The sequence below is a fragment of the Tiliqua scincoides genome, chromosome 3 (genome assembly GCF_035046505.1).
Source record: "Tiliqua scincoides isolate rTilSci1 chromosome 3, rTilSci1.hap2, whole genome shotgun sequence".
Classification (NCBI taxonomy): Eukaryota; Metazoa; Chordata; class Lepidosauria; order Squamata; family Scincidae; genus Tiliqua; species Tiliqua scincoides.
In genome coordinates this window covers 164,016,062-164,030,100 of record NC_089823.1, presented here as the reverse complement: position 1 = coordinate 164,030,100, position 14,039 = coordinate 164,016,062, and positions in this window count along the sequence as shown.

Genomic DNA, 14,039 nt, shown 5'->3' with positions numbered 1-14,039 from the left:
TCAGCAAAAAATGTGCACTTTTGCGACTCAGACTCTAGTCACCTGACTCAAGTTCCCATCCCTGGTGGAAGCCAATAAACATGGACATTCTTTGTTTGCCTGATTGTACCAGCTCCCTCCATGGACATAAATGAAGCATCAGATGATGCACAGAAGTCTCTATCTGGGCTTGTGGCTGTGATCAATGTCCTGCGTAAGTCACCTTGTGTCATTTGACATGGTATTACAATAATGATTACATGTCAAATAAGTATATGTTGTCACTATAATTACTCTTATCACTAAAGGATAACCAATCTATTGTATCTTGTGCAGATGTTTTATGAGACAGAACAGTGTCAACCATCATCTCTGGCAACTGAAGGGCATTAGGACTATTAATTGTGCTATAGCATATTTTCAGAGATGAATAAGAGCAATGCTAAATCATCCTCTGCCACTCTTAATTATGTTTGCTTTATGCACATCCTTCCGTGCCCATCTGGTGGTTAACCTGTAGTAATGCATGCACTCTCATAGAAGTTCTCAGGGTTAAATGCCCTCAGATCTTTGTCTGTCAGTGGTCCCTGGCTCTGCAGGTGGTACAATTTCTTTCAAGTTATGAAGGAAAAAAAAATACTACACAAAGAATAGTCACAGCTGGTGAACCAAAAGTTATGGTTCCCTCCACCAAAGGATACAAAGGCAGTAATAAATAGGAAAAATGGGTTATAAACTTTGCATAGATTAAAACAAAGGTGGAGAAATCTTTGTCAAATATCCATAACAAATATAAGCATCTAGTAATGCCAGTAGTAGATCTCCATTTCTTAAAAAAAAAAAAATCTCATCCAGTCTGACAAAACAAAGAGAGGGTGTAAAAGAGGGCATGGCGCATTTTTTTTGGAAATGGTATATATTTGTGTTGACTGGAAAAAGGAAGGTTTCAGACATCATGATTACTTTAGCAAAGCAGTGATAAACCAATCTACATTGCTCACATGATGTCATTGCCCTAATTGTAGTTTGTGCGTACTTCCATCGAGTCAGTCACTCCCTTTGAAGCAAGAGAAGGTAGACACTTAGAATGAATGACCTCTTGATAGAGGGCTCCTAACTCAGTTTGTACTGGGACTTAACAAGTTTCTGTGTAACAAAGACAATTCCTGGCACATATTTTTGCCTTGGGAACAGTCTGAGGTGCTTCCCTTCAGTTGTGACTTTAGCAACTTCTAAAGAGCAAGTGCGGCTATGGTTCTACCAGCTGGAAGAAGGTATGGAAAAGATGTACATATGTTTCCTAGCATGACCGGCTTTAGGTCAATTTGACCAATTTGGTCAAATAGAGCCCCATGCTATGGAGGAGATTGTGTTGCCTGAAGCGGTAGTCGGCACTCTGCATGGTCTCCATGCAGGGGCCAGCAGCGAGCAGAGCTCTCTGGGTCAGCCCCCACCCTGCTTCCAATTGGCCTGAAATTGGGCCACTCCAAAAGCAACTTTTTCATGACAGGATGGCATCAGCACATCACTGCTGATCTATGTCTGGCTGCCATGCTGACACCTGGTGCTGCATCTCACCTGGACTTCCATTGCTCGACTTGTCATGGTAAGTGGGAGGGTTTTTCTCACATATTTTATAGTCTAGGTGCAGCTATTCAAGTACGAAATCTCATCAAATTTGAACGGTACATGTAAGTAACATTTGGTACATTTTCTCTTAAAATATTCCTAAAGCTCACAGTCTGACAGCCCAATCCTATCTGGGCCTTGCAGTGACAGAACTTGCACTCTGTCAGTACAAGGCCTGGGCCACTGGCCACTATGACAACACACAGGTCAGAGCTCCCGGCACAAACAACTCACAGCCCCACAAATGTGCCAATGTGCCGTTCCAACATGCTGTTAGAGCAGACAGGTTAGCAGAGGAGTTGTTCCAGGGGAGGGGTGGGGTGGAGTCACCAGCCATGGGCATTTCAAAGGCAGCCTGGGGTAAGATATTGGCAGCAGTGGCAGCATCAATGTTCTATTTCCCCAGCTCACCCTTGACATGCTGCCTTTTACCCACTCAGATTTACGTCAGCCAAAGAGCTGGCACTGATCTGAGGAGAGAGCAAATAGCAAAAGAGCGAGGACACAAACCTATCCAATTTTCCAGTGCCGGTGCAGCCATGCTGATGGAGCGTGCATTGTATCCTATGGTGGAGAGGCAGTCACAAAGGCCTCCTCAAGGTATGGGAACATTTGTTCCCATACCTTGAGGCTAAGGCCTCTAAGAGGAGTCCTATCAGGGGGTACAGAGTTTCTTTGGGGCCCCTTCCCAAAGAGAGAGGGGATGAAACAAACTGGGGGGGGGGAATGGGGTGGGCAGCCTTCTGTAGTAGCTGCAGCCCCACAGCTCCCACCCAATTTTTCATGGCAAGCAGATCCACAAGCCAAAGAGCTCCTGGAGCAGGCCACCTTCCTCCCAGATATGACACTGTTAAGGAGCGTATGCATTCCTGGGCCTGGTACATGTGGCTTCTGGCAGTATTTGCCGCCATGTGCATCCCATGTGGGCAATGAGTCTGGGTGAGATTGGAAAATGTAAGATCCCAGGAAATTTCTGGGCCCCATTCTTTGGCTTCTGGACCCCTTTCTTACCCTGGGCCCGGGTACAAATTACCCCCTTTACTCTCCTCTCATAGGCCCTGCTTGGGGCTGCAGTGTGGCTGAACCATTGCTGGAAAGTTGGATAGGATTGGGCCAAGTAAAAAAAGTCTCCATTTCTGCCTGGTTCCTGGCCGGCCCATAGCATGCAGTGGAGCCTGCACTAGTGCTGCTGAATTCTTGAGTCAGCCCAGGATAGGATTGCCCAGGAGCCTTTCATGCATATACCCTAGATGCATTTCTTGCTATCACCTGGTGGGTGAAATTGCTCCAACTTTTAAATAACTTGGTCACAGAAAATGAAATAAATGATTACTTTTATTCTGATAACAAGTACAGACCAAGCCCATGAGCTCCCCCTTCTGGTTCACATAAAATCCACATTAAACTATTTGGTGCTGTTTCTTGAATAGTTCGATCTCTATTAGAGTTTGTGGAAAGAGAGGGTTGGAAAACAAAAAAACAAAGATACATCAGCAAAAGATGAAAGATGTTGCTGTACACATAGAGTAAAAGTATTCAACATATGTTTCGACACATATTTCAACATATGTTTTAAAAAATCAGATGTTCTTAATTTGTGTTACATTACCTGTGATGTAAGTATCACTAAACTACTAGATGCAATATGAATGTGTGCAAGCCCAGTTAGAAGGGCCCTGGTGGGAGGCCCTTATCAGAATGATCCATCTGGTTGTTCCAGTGCCAGCAGTTGGAGTGGACAAGGGGCTCCATGGGAACAGACAAGGAATGCCATGAAATTTAGGGCTATGCACAGGACCCCCTAGCAACCTGGCACAGATGCTACCAGTTACAAATAATCTGGGGGTGGGGGGGAAATGTGCAGTATTATTGAAGTGGGGGCCTCCCATCTGGAGTGTTTTGGGGGGGTCTATGTTCATTGGATTGGGACCATTCTGGTGACATTTTGTTCCCCACAGCTTGTCCTTTGAATTGGACTGAGGCACATTCACCTACTCATGAGGTTTAGTTTCCCTTTCCATAGGGCTCAATGCATTTTCCTTGTCAATTACCGGCCTGTCAGCTTCACATTCCACCAACAATCAGGTCACAACCCTGAGTTAGGGAAGCACTGCTCTGGATCACTTCCCAAATTTAAAAAAAAACAAACAAAACTGAATACCTAGAATGAGCAAGTAACTGCAGCATGCCAGGGAAAACATTGTTGCTTCACTGCTACAATCTGAATAATTCATATTTCTTTATATTAAAATGTATTAGCCACTTTTCCACCAAATGGCTCTCCTGGTGGCATAAAAAAAAGCAATAAAAACACAATAAAATTCCACAAAACAAAAAGTAGAAAATGTTAAGCAATACCATGAGAAAGGAAAGCAGTCAGGAGCAAAATCAACAGCAGACCCCATTGCCTCAACAAAAGGCTCATCAGTTGGGGGGACAACTAACAATTATTGAAGGGCCATCAAAGAACTTCCATGGACCATATCCAGCCCACGGGCCTTCTGTTTGACACCCCTGATCTAAATTAGGGTGTATTCACAGTATGAAAGATGATCCATGCAACATTCCAAAATGTGATTGGCTGCCTCTGTTCTTGGTACCAGCATGAACATGATTCCAGTCACTGGTTATTCATCACTTAAGCCTTACACAGCTCAGGGTCAAGATACCTGAAGGTTCACCTTCCTCAGTATGAATCTACCCATGCATTGGGATTGAGCTCTCTTGCACTTTCTGCTGCCCTCTGAGGCTCTGTTGATGGTGACACATGATAGGGGCCTTGTCACCAGGGCCTCTGAGAGGAATTTTATCAGGGGGTACAAGGTTTTTTTGGGCCCCTTTGCAAATGAGGAGAGGTGAAATAGATCGGGGGAGGGTAGTGACAGGCAAGCAGAATGGGGCAGGGAGGGGTGAAAAAGAATGAGGGGAGGATAGAGACAGCTGGAAAAGTCTTTGGAGCCCAGGTCTACCCACCCATGTGGCATCAGTAGTGTGCCAAGCATCCCCAGTCGTGGTAGTGTCCCCAGCATCCCATGCAGGCAACAAGTCTGGGTAGATAGGAAAACATAAGATTCCAGGAAATTTCTAGGCCACCTCCTTTAGCTACTGGGCCCCCCTTTTGACCCTGGGCCCCTGGGTACAAACCACCCCCTTTACCCCCCTCTCCTAGGCCCGGTTTCTCACTGATAACCATCCCCAAATGTAAAATTCCCTCCTTTGTAGTCTATTGTCTCCCTCTCTACCAATATTGTAGTCTTTGTCTCCCTCTCTACAAATATTTCATCAAACGTTGAAGACCTGACTCTTTGCACAACTTTTTTTCTGAGCTCATTTGCCACTTCTATTTCTGTTTCATCCAGAAACAGATGAAACAGGATTTCATAGTTCATCCAGAAACAGATGAACTATAGGATTAGTGTAGTTCTGTATTATTATTTTTTAATTGACAGTGTATGCCACCTTGAGTCCCTGAAAGGGAGATGTCAGGGTAGAATTGTTTGAAATAAATAAAAGAGATAGGAGTTCAGTATTCAACACTAAGTTTTACCCATGCCTGAGACAGTAGCTCTAAAAACAAGTGAGGTCCACTTCAGGACCAGGGGCAGGGGCAGGCGTCACTGCTGAAGATCCATGACCCTCAGAGGCTCTGAAATGTATTTTGTGCACATGGTCCTTGTGGGAGGGGGGGGTCACTGTTAGGAGGGAACCTGTGGAGGGCTGCCAACTAAGGGTTCTCTGAAAGTGGCCTTGGTTCCCTTGCCAGAAAGTCTCATACATTCTTCTGTGAGTGCTGGTATAAAAGAAAGAGACACACCACGGTATCCCTTTTCTAAGAGCCCGGCTGGATCAGATCAAAACCCCATCTGGTCCAGCAACCTACTTCCCACTACCAATCAGCCAGATGCCTCTGGGGAACCCACAAAAAGGAGGTGAAGGCAACAGCCCTCTCCCCATCATCACTTCCTTGCAACTGGCATTCAGAGGCACCCAGTCTCTGAACCTGGTAGTAGTGCACAGGCATCATGACTAGTAGCCACTGATAGATGTGGCCTCCATGAATGGTTCCTTCCTCTTTTAAAGCCATCTAAGCTAGTGGCCATCACCACATCCTGAGGCAGCAAATTCCATAGATTAATTAAGCATCACGACTTCTTCGTCATTCATCCTAAATCCCGTGCCAATCTGTTTTATTGAACGTTCTGTGGTCCTGCTGTTGTGAGAGGTGGAGGAAACATTCTTTCTATTTTCACAGTACCTTCTATAACTTTATAAGAGGTAATCATGTGCCTCTCCCTAGGCTGCAATCCTATACACATTTACATGGGTGTGTGTCCTATTGAACTCAGTAGGGCTTACATCTGAATTGACATGCATAGGATTGTACTGATAATCACTTTTTTTCCCCTCTAAGGAAGGTGATGCTTTTGGTTGCCCTTGGCTGCACTTTTTCCAGCTCTGCTATGCTCTTTTTGAGATATGGTGACAAAACTGTACACAGTATTCCAGATGTGGCTGCACCAAAATTTGTGTAAGGATATTATAATATCAGCCGTTGTGTTTTTAATTGCTTTCCTTTAGCATGGACCTTTAGCATGGAATCTTTTTCATAGTGATTGCACACTGGTTCACCATTGTTATCCAGCTATCCACAACCCCAAGATTTATTTTTATGCCAAGCATAATCAATCACAAGGATACTATACTGCCCTCTTCTGAAAAAAGTTTAATTAGCATTTGTTTGTTGCTAATCTCCGCTACCAGGTGGATATGCTCCCTAAGAAAACTTTCATCCTTTTCCTTCTGTATTGAAAAGAACTAGTGTTTCAGTCCAATGGAGACTAATCATTCTGAAATATAAATCTTTCTCTGAGCCATAAAGAATTGGATCAACAACAAAAGAACCATAAGAGAGTTTAAAGGGATAAGAATAAGTATTGATATTACCCAGTTTCAGTGTTATTGGTTTTTGTAAAACAAAACAAAATCCCTTAACATCGATTTTTCCAAATGTTCTCCGGCTAGTTATTCAGTGATTATTATCTAGCACATTATTATACAGAAAGCGAACAAATATGACAATTTAACCTGTCAAAGGGGAAAGACTGCTGCAAAAGTCCTTGTAATATCAGTCAGTATACTGCAGTAATGATATTTTATTAGATTCACAGGACATTTTTACAGTTCTTATAAAAGGTTTGGTGAGGATTAAGGTATTATTTCTAGCACACTGTTGACACAGCTTTTTGAACCTGAGTTGCTGAAGCATGAAAACGCACATGGAACAATTGCAATCAGACCCCCCCCCTTTAATCCCAATTCCCTGCTTTCAAAGTGCTACTTAAACAATCAAAACACAGAGTTGGACTCCATGTGGTTTATAATGATATTATACACATAATCTTTAAATAAAGTCTTAAGCTGAAAGCTCATTTCTAACTAAGCAAGCATTTTTCCTCTGAATCAATATCACCAGCAAAGGCTGTGTCTTTGAGCAACCAAAAAAATGTTCCTCGCTACAATTTTAGCATCTTGCAAGCTGCTCCAGTACAGCTGTGTAAAACAGAAGATCCATACCATATCTCTGTTGCTGTTGTACCATTTCTGATTAGAGAAGTAGGATTGAAAAACTGAGCAATAATTTCATAAACAACTTTATAATGACTTTCAACTTAGCATGTGAAGGAGAAGCCTAGACATTTCCCCATGCTAATACTTCCTCTGGAATACTAGTTCTATAATGATTTTTATTTTTTAAGAGGGAGAGCATTCAAAACTTTGATCCCCCCACCTTCAATCTGAACATGTACATCCTACCAAGAGATAACAGGTAGCTTCTGCTCGTCCATAAAATGGCTTTTGTTCATAATAAACTCCAGGGGCAGTCAAACAAACAAAATGGAGAAGTGAACACACTTCTAGGATGTTAATCCACTGTAACATTTTAGCAATAGTAGAGGTTAAAAATATGTAGCAGGAAACACTGTGTTATACTGTATTATTCATGCATTACAGTAAGAAAACCACTGTGGCTTGTATCAGTGGAGAGCTCAAATATAAACCTACATATAAATATAAACAGACCCACAAGCAACAGAGGCGCTGGCCCAGTTGCACCATAATCTAAAGAAGGAATCCAGAGCCCCACAAATTTAGGCTCCATCCACCTTCACCTCACTTCACCCTGCAATAACTTCCTGACATCCTGTGTCCTAAGTGGCTATGAGAGCTTTGACTCACACAAGCATCTGGTCCTGAGTGGCTAGAGTGGGTTGGCATGCTAGAGATCTGGGCAGCCAAAGGCCAATCTGCATCTGTCACCTCTGTACCAGGGTGGTCCTGGCACAGATGATGTGCTCTGCTCCTTACTGTGCTTATTTTGTACCTGCAGAGATTTTTTACTTGGGAGCAAACTAGAAAAAAATGTGATAACCTACCTGTAAACTGGTGGCACAGTTCATTCTCCCACCAGAAAAGCATACTTCCTCTTTCCTGCTTCATTCTGCTCAAAGTGTAGACTAGGTCCTAGTCAAAATGAAAATAAGAACACAATATTTGCTTGCTATAGAAGATGAAAGTCTGTCAAGTTCAGCTTTCTTTTTCCATCTACTGAAAGTCACATTGCTCTTGAAACTCACAAGGAGGAAACCAGAAACTTGTTTCATTGCCATCATTCAGCATTGAGATAAATGATCTGTTTCCCCCTATTTTTGCCTTTTTTTCTATATTTTTGGACACCTAGAAGCTCCTGAGATATGTACAATCCTATGCATATCTACTCAGAAGTCCTGTTCAGTAGAGCTAAGTCCCAGGAAAGTGTGCATAGGATTGCAATCTAAGGGTGCAATCCTAACCAACTTTCCATCACTGACGTAGTTATGCCAATGTGGCATGTACTACCTCTTGCAGTGGGGAGGCAGTCAAAGAGGCCTCCTCATGGTAAGGGCATGTTTGTTACCTTACCTTGAGGCTGCAATGTGGCTAGGCCAGTGATGAAAGTTGGTTAGGATTATATCCTTAGTTCATCATTTTGCAGGCAGCCTTTGTCTGTTAGAAAAATGCTGTTCCCAGTCAGCCATGTGCTTGCTGGATGTGGGTTTAGGGTCTGCCTTCCTGTCTGGGGCAGATCTTCTGCTTAGTAACGAAGCAACCTTATCCACAGGATAGAAAACCTGTCTGTCTAGCTCTAAGAGGGTGAGACGTAGTAGCTATGAAGTTCCATTCTGCCAATCAGGTAACTTGATGACATCACCAAAGCAAGGTTACATAAGCACCAGTCCATGGGGAGCCTTCATTGTTCTCTGTCAGTTGCTGAGTGACCCATTCAATGAGAGCTCAGAGAGGCGCATCCACTTGCTCACATGCAAGCTCAAGAACTGTGGCTTCTTGAGCAAACTGGACCCAAGGAAAGAGCACCAACAGACAGAAGGAATTGCTGTTATTACAAAATAGAAACTACTCTCCTGTTTTGTGATTTGGAAGCACCCCAACACCATTCACAGTTCTTCTGCCTCTTGGTCCCTTCCCTGTTCGGAGTTGCACTTGGAATTGTTTGGAATAACATAAGAACAGCCCCACTGGATCAGGCCATAGGCCCATCTAGTCCAGCTTCCTGTTACTCACAGCGGCCCCACCAAATGCCCCAGGGAGCACACCAGACAAGAGAGCTGCATCCTGGTGCCCTCCCTTGCATCTGGCATAGCCCATCTCTCAAATCACGAGGTTGCACATACACATCATGGCTTGTAACCCATAATGGATTTTTCTTCCAAAAACTTGTCCAATCACCTTTTAAAGGCATCCAGGCCACACCACATCCTGTGGTAAGGGGTTCCACAGACCAACCACATGCTGAGTAAAGAAATATTTTCTTTTGTCTGTCGTAACCCTCCCAACACTCAATTTTAGTGGATGTCCCCTGGTTCTGGTGTTATGTGAGAGTGTAAAGAGCATCTCTCTATCCACTTTATCCTTCCCATGCATAATTTTGTATGTCTCAATCATGTCCCCCCTCAGGCGTCTCTTTTCTAGGCTGAAGAGGCCCAAACGCCGTAGCCTTTCCTCATAAGGAAGGTGCCCCAGCCCAGTAATCATCTTAGTTGCTCTCTTTTGCACCTTTTCCATTTCCACTATGCCCTTTTTGAGATGTGGCAACCAGAACTGGACAAAATACTCCAGGTGTGGCCTTACCATCGATTTATACAATGGCATTATAATAATGCCTCTTCACTTCAGAAGCAGCCTCTTCCTACGTGTCTGTTTTTTATACTCTTCCCTGCATAAGAACATTGGGGGGGGGGGTGCCAAGGAGCAGAAAGACCCAGTGATTGGTAAAGAGGGTGTTTTATCAGCACAACTTCAGTGTCATCACTTGTCTGTCTTAGTTTAATATATTTTGAGCTTACTTTCCTTTCCTGCTTTAGAGAACAGGGAATGCATTCCAAAGTTTTCAGGATCACCCACGTGGTCAATCCTCACTCTAGTTCAGCTATGTTTGCTTTCAGTTATGTCATCACATCTACATAATCTTTGGTTGGCTAAGATCACACTAGGAAGGAGAGATCAGAGGGTAAAAAATGACATTGAAGAAGCAGCAGCCTGAGGAAAGTGCCCTACAGCCCAATCCTACTTCTCACCACCACTAGAACTACTGGCAGGGAGCACTTTTCACCTGTCACAAACAGCCTTCCGAAAGTACGTGGAGCTGGTTCCAGAACACCAGCAGCGAGGCCAGAGCAGCCCTTCACTTGTCAGCACAACATGGCTGCCAGCACTGGTAAGTCAGTGGGGGGAGAGTGGAACAGGGCGGTGACAGGGGTGGGGAAGGAGGGCAGATCAGATCTGGAAAGGGGGTGAGTTCATCAGCAGCCATCTAACCCATGCCCAGACCCAATCCTGTGGCACAGGTCCACACGGACCTGTACTAGCGATTTCCTTGGTGTAGGTTAGAGTAGACCCTCTGTGGCTCAGACACTGAACCTCTCCTAGAGGAGACCTCCGGGAACGACGCCTCTCCCCACACAGGCTGCAGCACCAGTCATTTTGGCATGGCTGCATCAGAAGAAGAAAGCAGAGGATTGGGCTAAAAAAGAGTTTAAAAAAAAACTCTTTTGAGGTCTGTAGAACACTGAGGTATGTTTCTATTACCCACACTTCCTCTATTCCTTTCAGTTACCAACAGCCACCAATTTCTCTTTCTTTAAAACCCTCTCTATTCTAATTCCCCTTCCGCTTTAATAGCTGAGGTAGGCTATAGGCATAGGATAGACATACCATGAGACCACACACTAAAGAGAAACCAAAATGGTAATAGCACTTATTTATTTAAAATATTAATTTAAATTATTAATAAAATGTGTATACAGGAGCTTTCAGTGAAAAAGTTCACAAAGCAGTTTACACAGCAAAATAACTATATATATATATATATATATATATATATATATATATATATATATATATATATATATATATATATATATATATATATATAAGGAAATAAAAGATAAACATATATTTGATTCAGATACCTAAAGATGTCATGCTAAAGAAATGTGATGAGAGTCATGGCTTAGGCCACACCCCAATCCAGTCCCATCAGCCAATGAACCCATTGCAAACTCCATTCCCTAGTTACAACTCATAGAATTAGGTGCACTTGGTCTTCCTTCTAATCGGGAGAATATACTGCCGATCACGCAATGTAAGCAGCGGGATCAGAGTTTTGTTTGGCCCAGTCTGGAACACGAGAGCTCCTCCCCTGTGCGGGGGATTGGAGGAGAGCTGGGAGCTGGGTGGGCTCAGAGGGCACCAGCGCCCAGCCCTCTTCCTCCTTTGCACATGTGAAGGGGAGGAGAGTGCTGAGCTAGAACATAGGAGAGTGGGGGGATCAGAGGTTGGAACATCATCAGGAAAGGAGACAGCATTTGGCATGCCTCCTCAGGTGACAGGAGGTCTTGGGCCAAGCCTGCTCTTGCCTGTCAGTTCACTTTTCTCCAGTGGGCCAGCAATGGGGAGCAGGAGGTGCAGTCTGCCCAGGGTACCAATCCAAAGAGCATGCAAAGGGAGTACCAGTGTCATTCCTCACCAGCCTGGCAGAACAGTCAGCAGAGCCTGCCACAGCTAGAGTCAATGCACACCCACACGCACATCCTCTCTCCAGCAGTGCGCTCAGCAGCTCCCTCTGCATCTGTATCCCACTCCCTCTGGCAACCCAGAGGCTCCTGGAAGCAACCTTGAAGTAACATGATGATGTCATCATCGAGCTCTGCACTGGGTGACAGCAGCCAAAGCAATGCCCCTGCCATTCTCTTACCCATCTTGTCTCTCCTCTTGGCAAGGCTATTCTGGGCCTTGTATACTCTCAGGCCCTGATCTTCTCAGCTCAGCCAACAACATGTGCCACTTCTAAAATTCATACCCAAGAGGCAGTGTTTCTCTTTTGCTTTTTGGCAGATTGCCAGAAGAGGACCACACTATAACAAAGTAATTTCTACACTACTAACCAATAAAGATGCTTTTTAATAAAGAAATAACCTTTTTAATAAAACCACTCTTGTTTTTCCACAAAGACCATTTCAGCACCTTTGAAAGTATAATGATCACTCAGAAAGTATTTGTGAGCAAAAATGAAAATGCATTTTGAGTTGTGTTTTGATGTCCAGTATTGCCATAAGCTACACACACAACAGAGACTCTAAAAGCCCAAGATACAACTGCAGTTCAATATCTCTGACTATAGGCTCTGCCCACCTGTTCAAACAAATATAATTCAAAAGAACTGCCCCATTAACACACTGAAAAACACACAAAAGACATCACAATCCAGCATTTCATCATCAATTGTTAAGAGTGAAAAATCAAAGGGAATCCTTGATGCATGGATAATGAGGCTCTGACAAGCATTTTTTAAACCACACTCATTAAAACTATAATTTATGCAACTCAAAGTAAAATCATAGTACCCAATGAATATACCAGAAAATTGACAAAGAAATAATTGCCTTTAAAATAAAGAATTATAAATGGTTGAAAAAGTATTTTCCTTGAAAATATCACTTGCAACCCAGCAATTAAGAAAACTAAGGGCAGAATCTCTCCAAACTTTAGGCAAACTTTGCCCTGTGCACAGAAGGCATAAGACTCAACAGAGCCCCCTTTTCCTTCTCTCCATCAGTGTGCATGCAGAGCAGCATATCAGACCATTACTGGAAATGAGAGACCTGAAACTGGGCTTGCCTCCTATATTGTCATCCCATCCTTCCTCTTGCCTGATGCTTGAATAAGGGCATTGTAGGGACACAAGAGACTTCCTGTTAAGTTGCACTGTTGCACTGAGAGGGAACTGGACTCTACTTAGGGCTGCTAGGCAGTGGAATAGCAGGCAGGGAGCAGGATATGGCCCACTAGGTGGGAAGGAGGTGCTGCATGAGAACCAGCCAAGATGCTGCTGGCAGGAGAAGCAGCAGAAGCTATTGTTGCAGGTATGTAGAGGCCGCTTCCACCTCTTTGTGTTCTGGTGCCTTGGCAATTTGACTGCCAACCCCTTCCTCTTCCTTTGGAGGCTCAACACATTTTTTCAAAGGAGAAGGAACGGGGACAGCAACCAAAGCCACCACCGCAGCCACTTCCTCCACCTCCAGGAGACCTTGGAAGTGATGTCACATCACCACAACATCAGTGCACCCAGCTCTGCTGTCTCTAGTGACATCCACTGCTAGGCCATCAAAAAACCTGAAAGGTCTGAGGCAGATCCTGATGATGTCACAAGACTGTCAACCCTTAAAAATGGGAGGGGGGTTATCTGTTAACAGGGAAGAGCCCCATCCAATGGGGTGAGGTCCAGAAGTAAAGGAGCATCAGCAGTACATCAGCAGTTAATTAATTTGCTCTGTATATCCCTTTGTGAACTATTTTGTTAAAAGTGGTATATAAATATTCTTAATAATAAAAATAAATGGGCAAAGCTCAACAGTGTTCCAAAGATGGCCTGGGATTAATGTTTACCACCCAACTAATGAGCTGAAGAGTCATTTCTGGCAAACCTCCCTATCTTGAGTGCTCCCTGACACATCTGGCAGGCTACTGTGAGATACAGGAAACTGGAACCTCAACCTGATCCAGCAGGGCTCTTCTTATGTTCTGTTGAGTTCTGAGTTTATTTTTCCAGTCACGCATGACTATGCTCATGTGGAGATGGACTATCATTACTTATTAAAACGTGCCTAGCAGAAGTGGTTCAGTTATCATATGAAGGCCATATCACCTCAGATGGCTTTCAGGGAGACATTTGTTTGAAAGCAGCCTCACAGTAAACATTTACTAGGTCTAAATTAATTTAGTTTAAAGTTGTATGCGACTTGTGCTAATGGCTGCGACTTCACTCAAGACATGAACACACCAAGACATGAACATTAATTAAGCACTTGAACCTA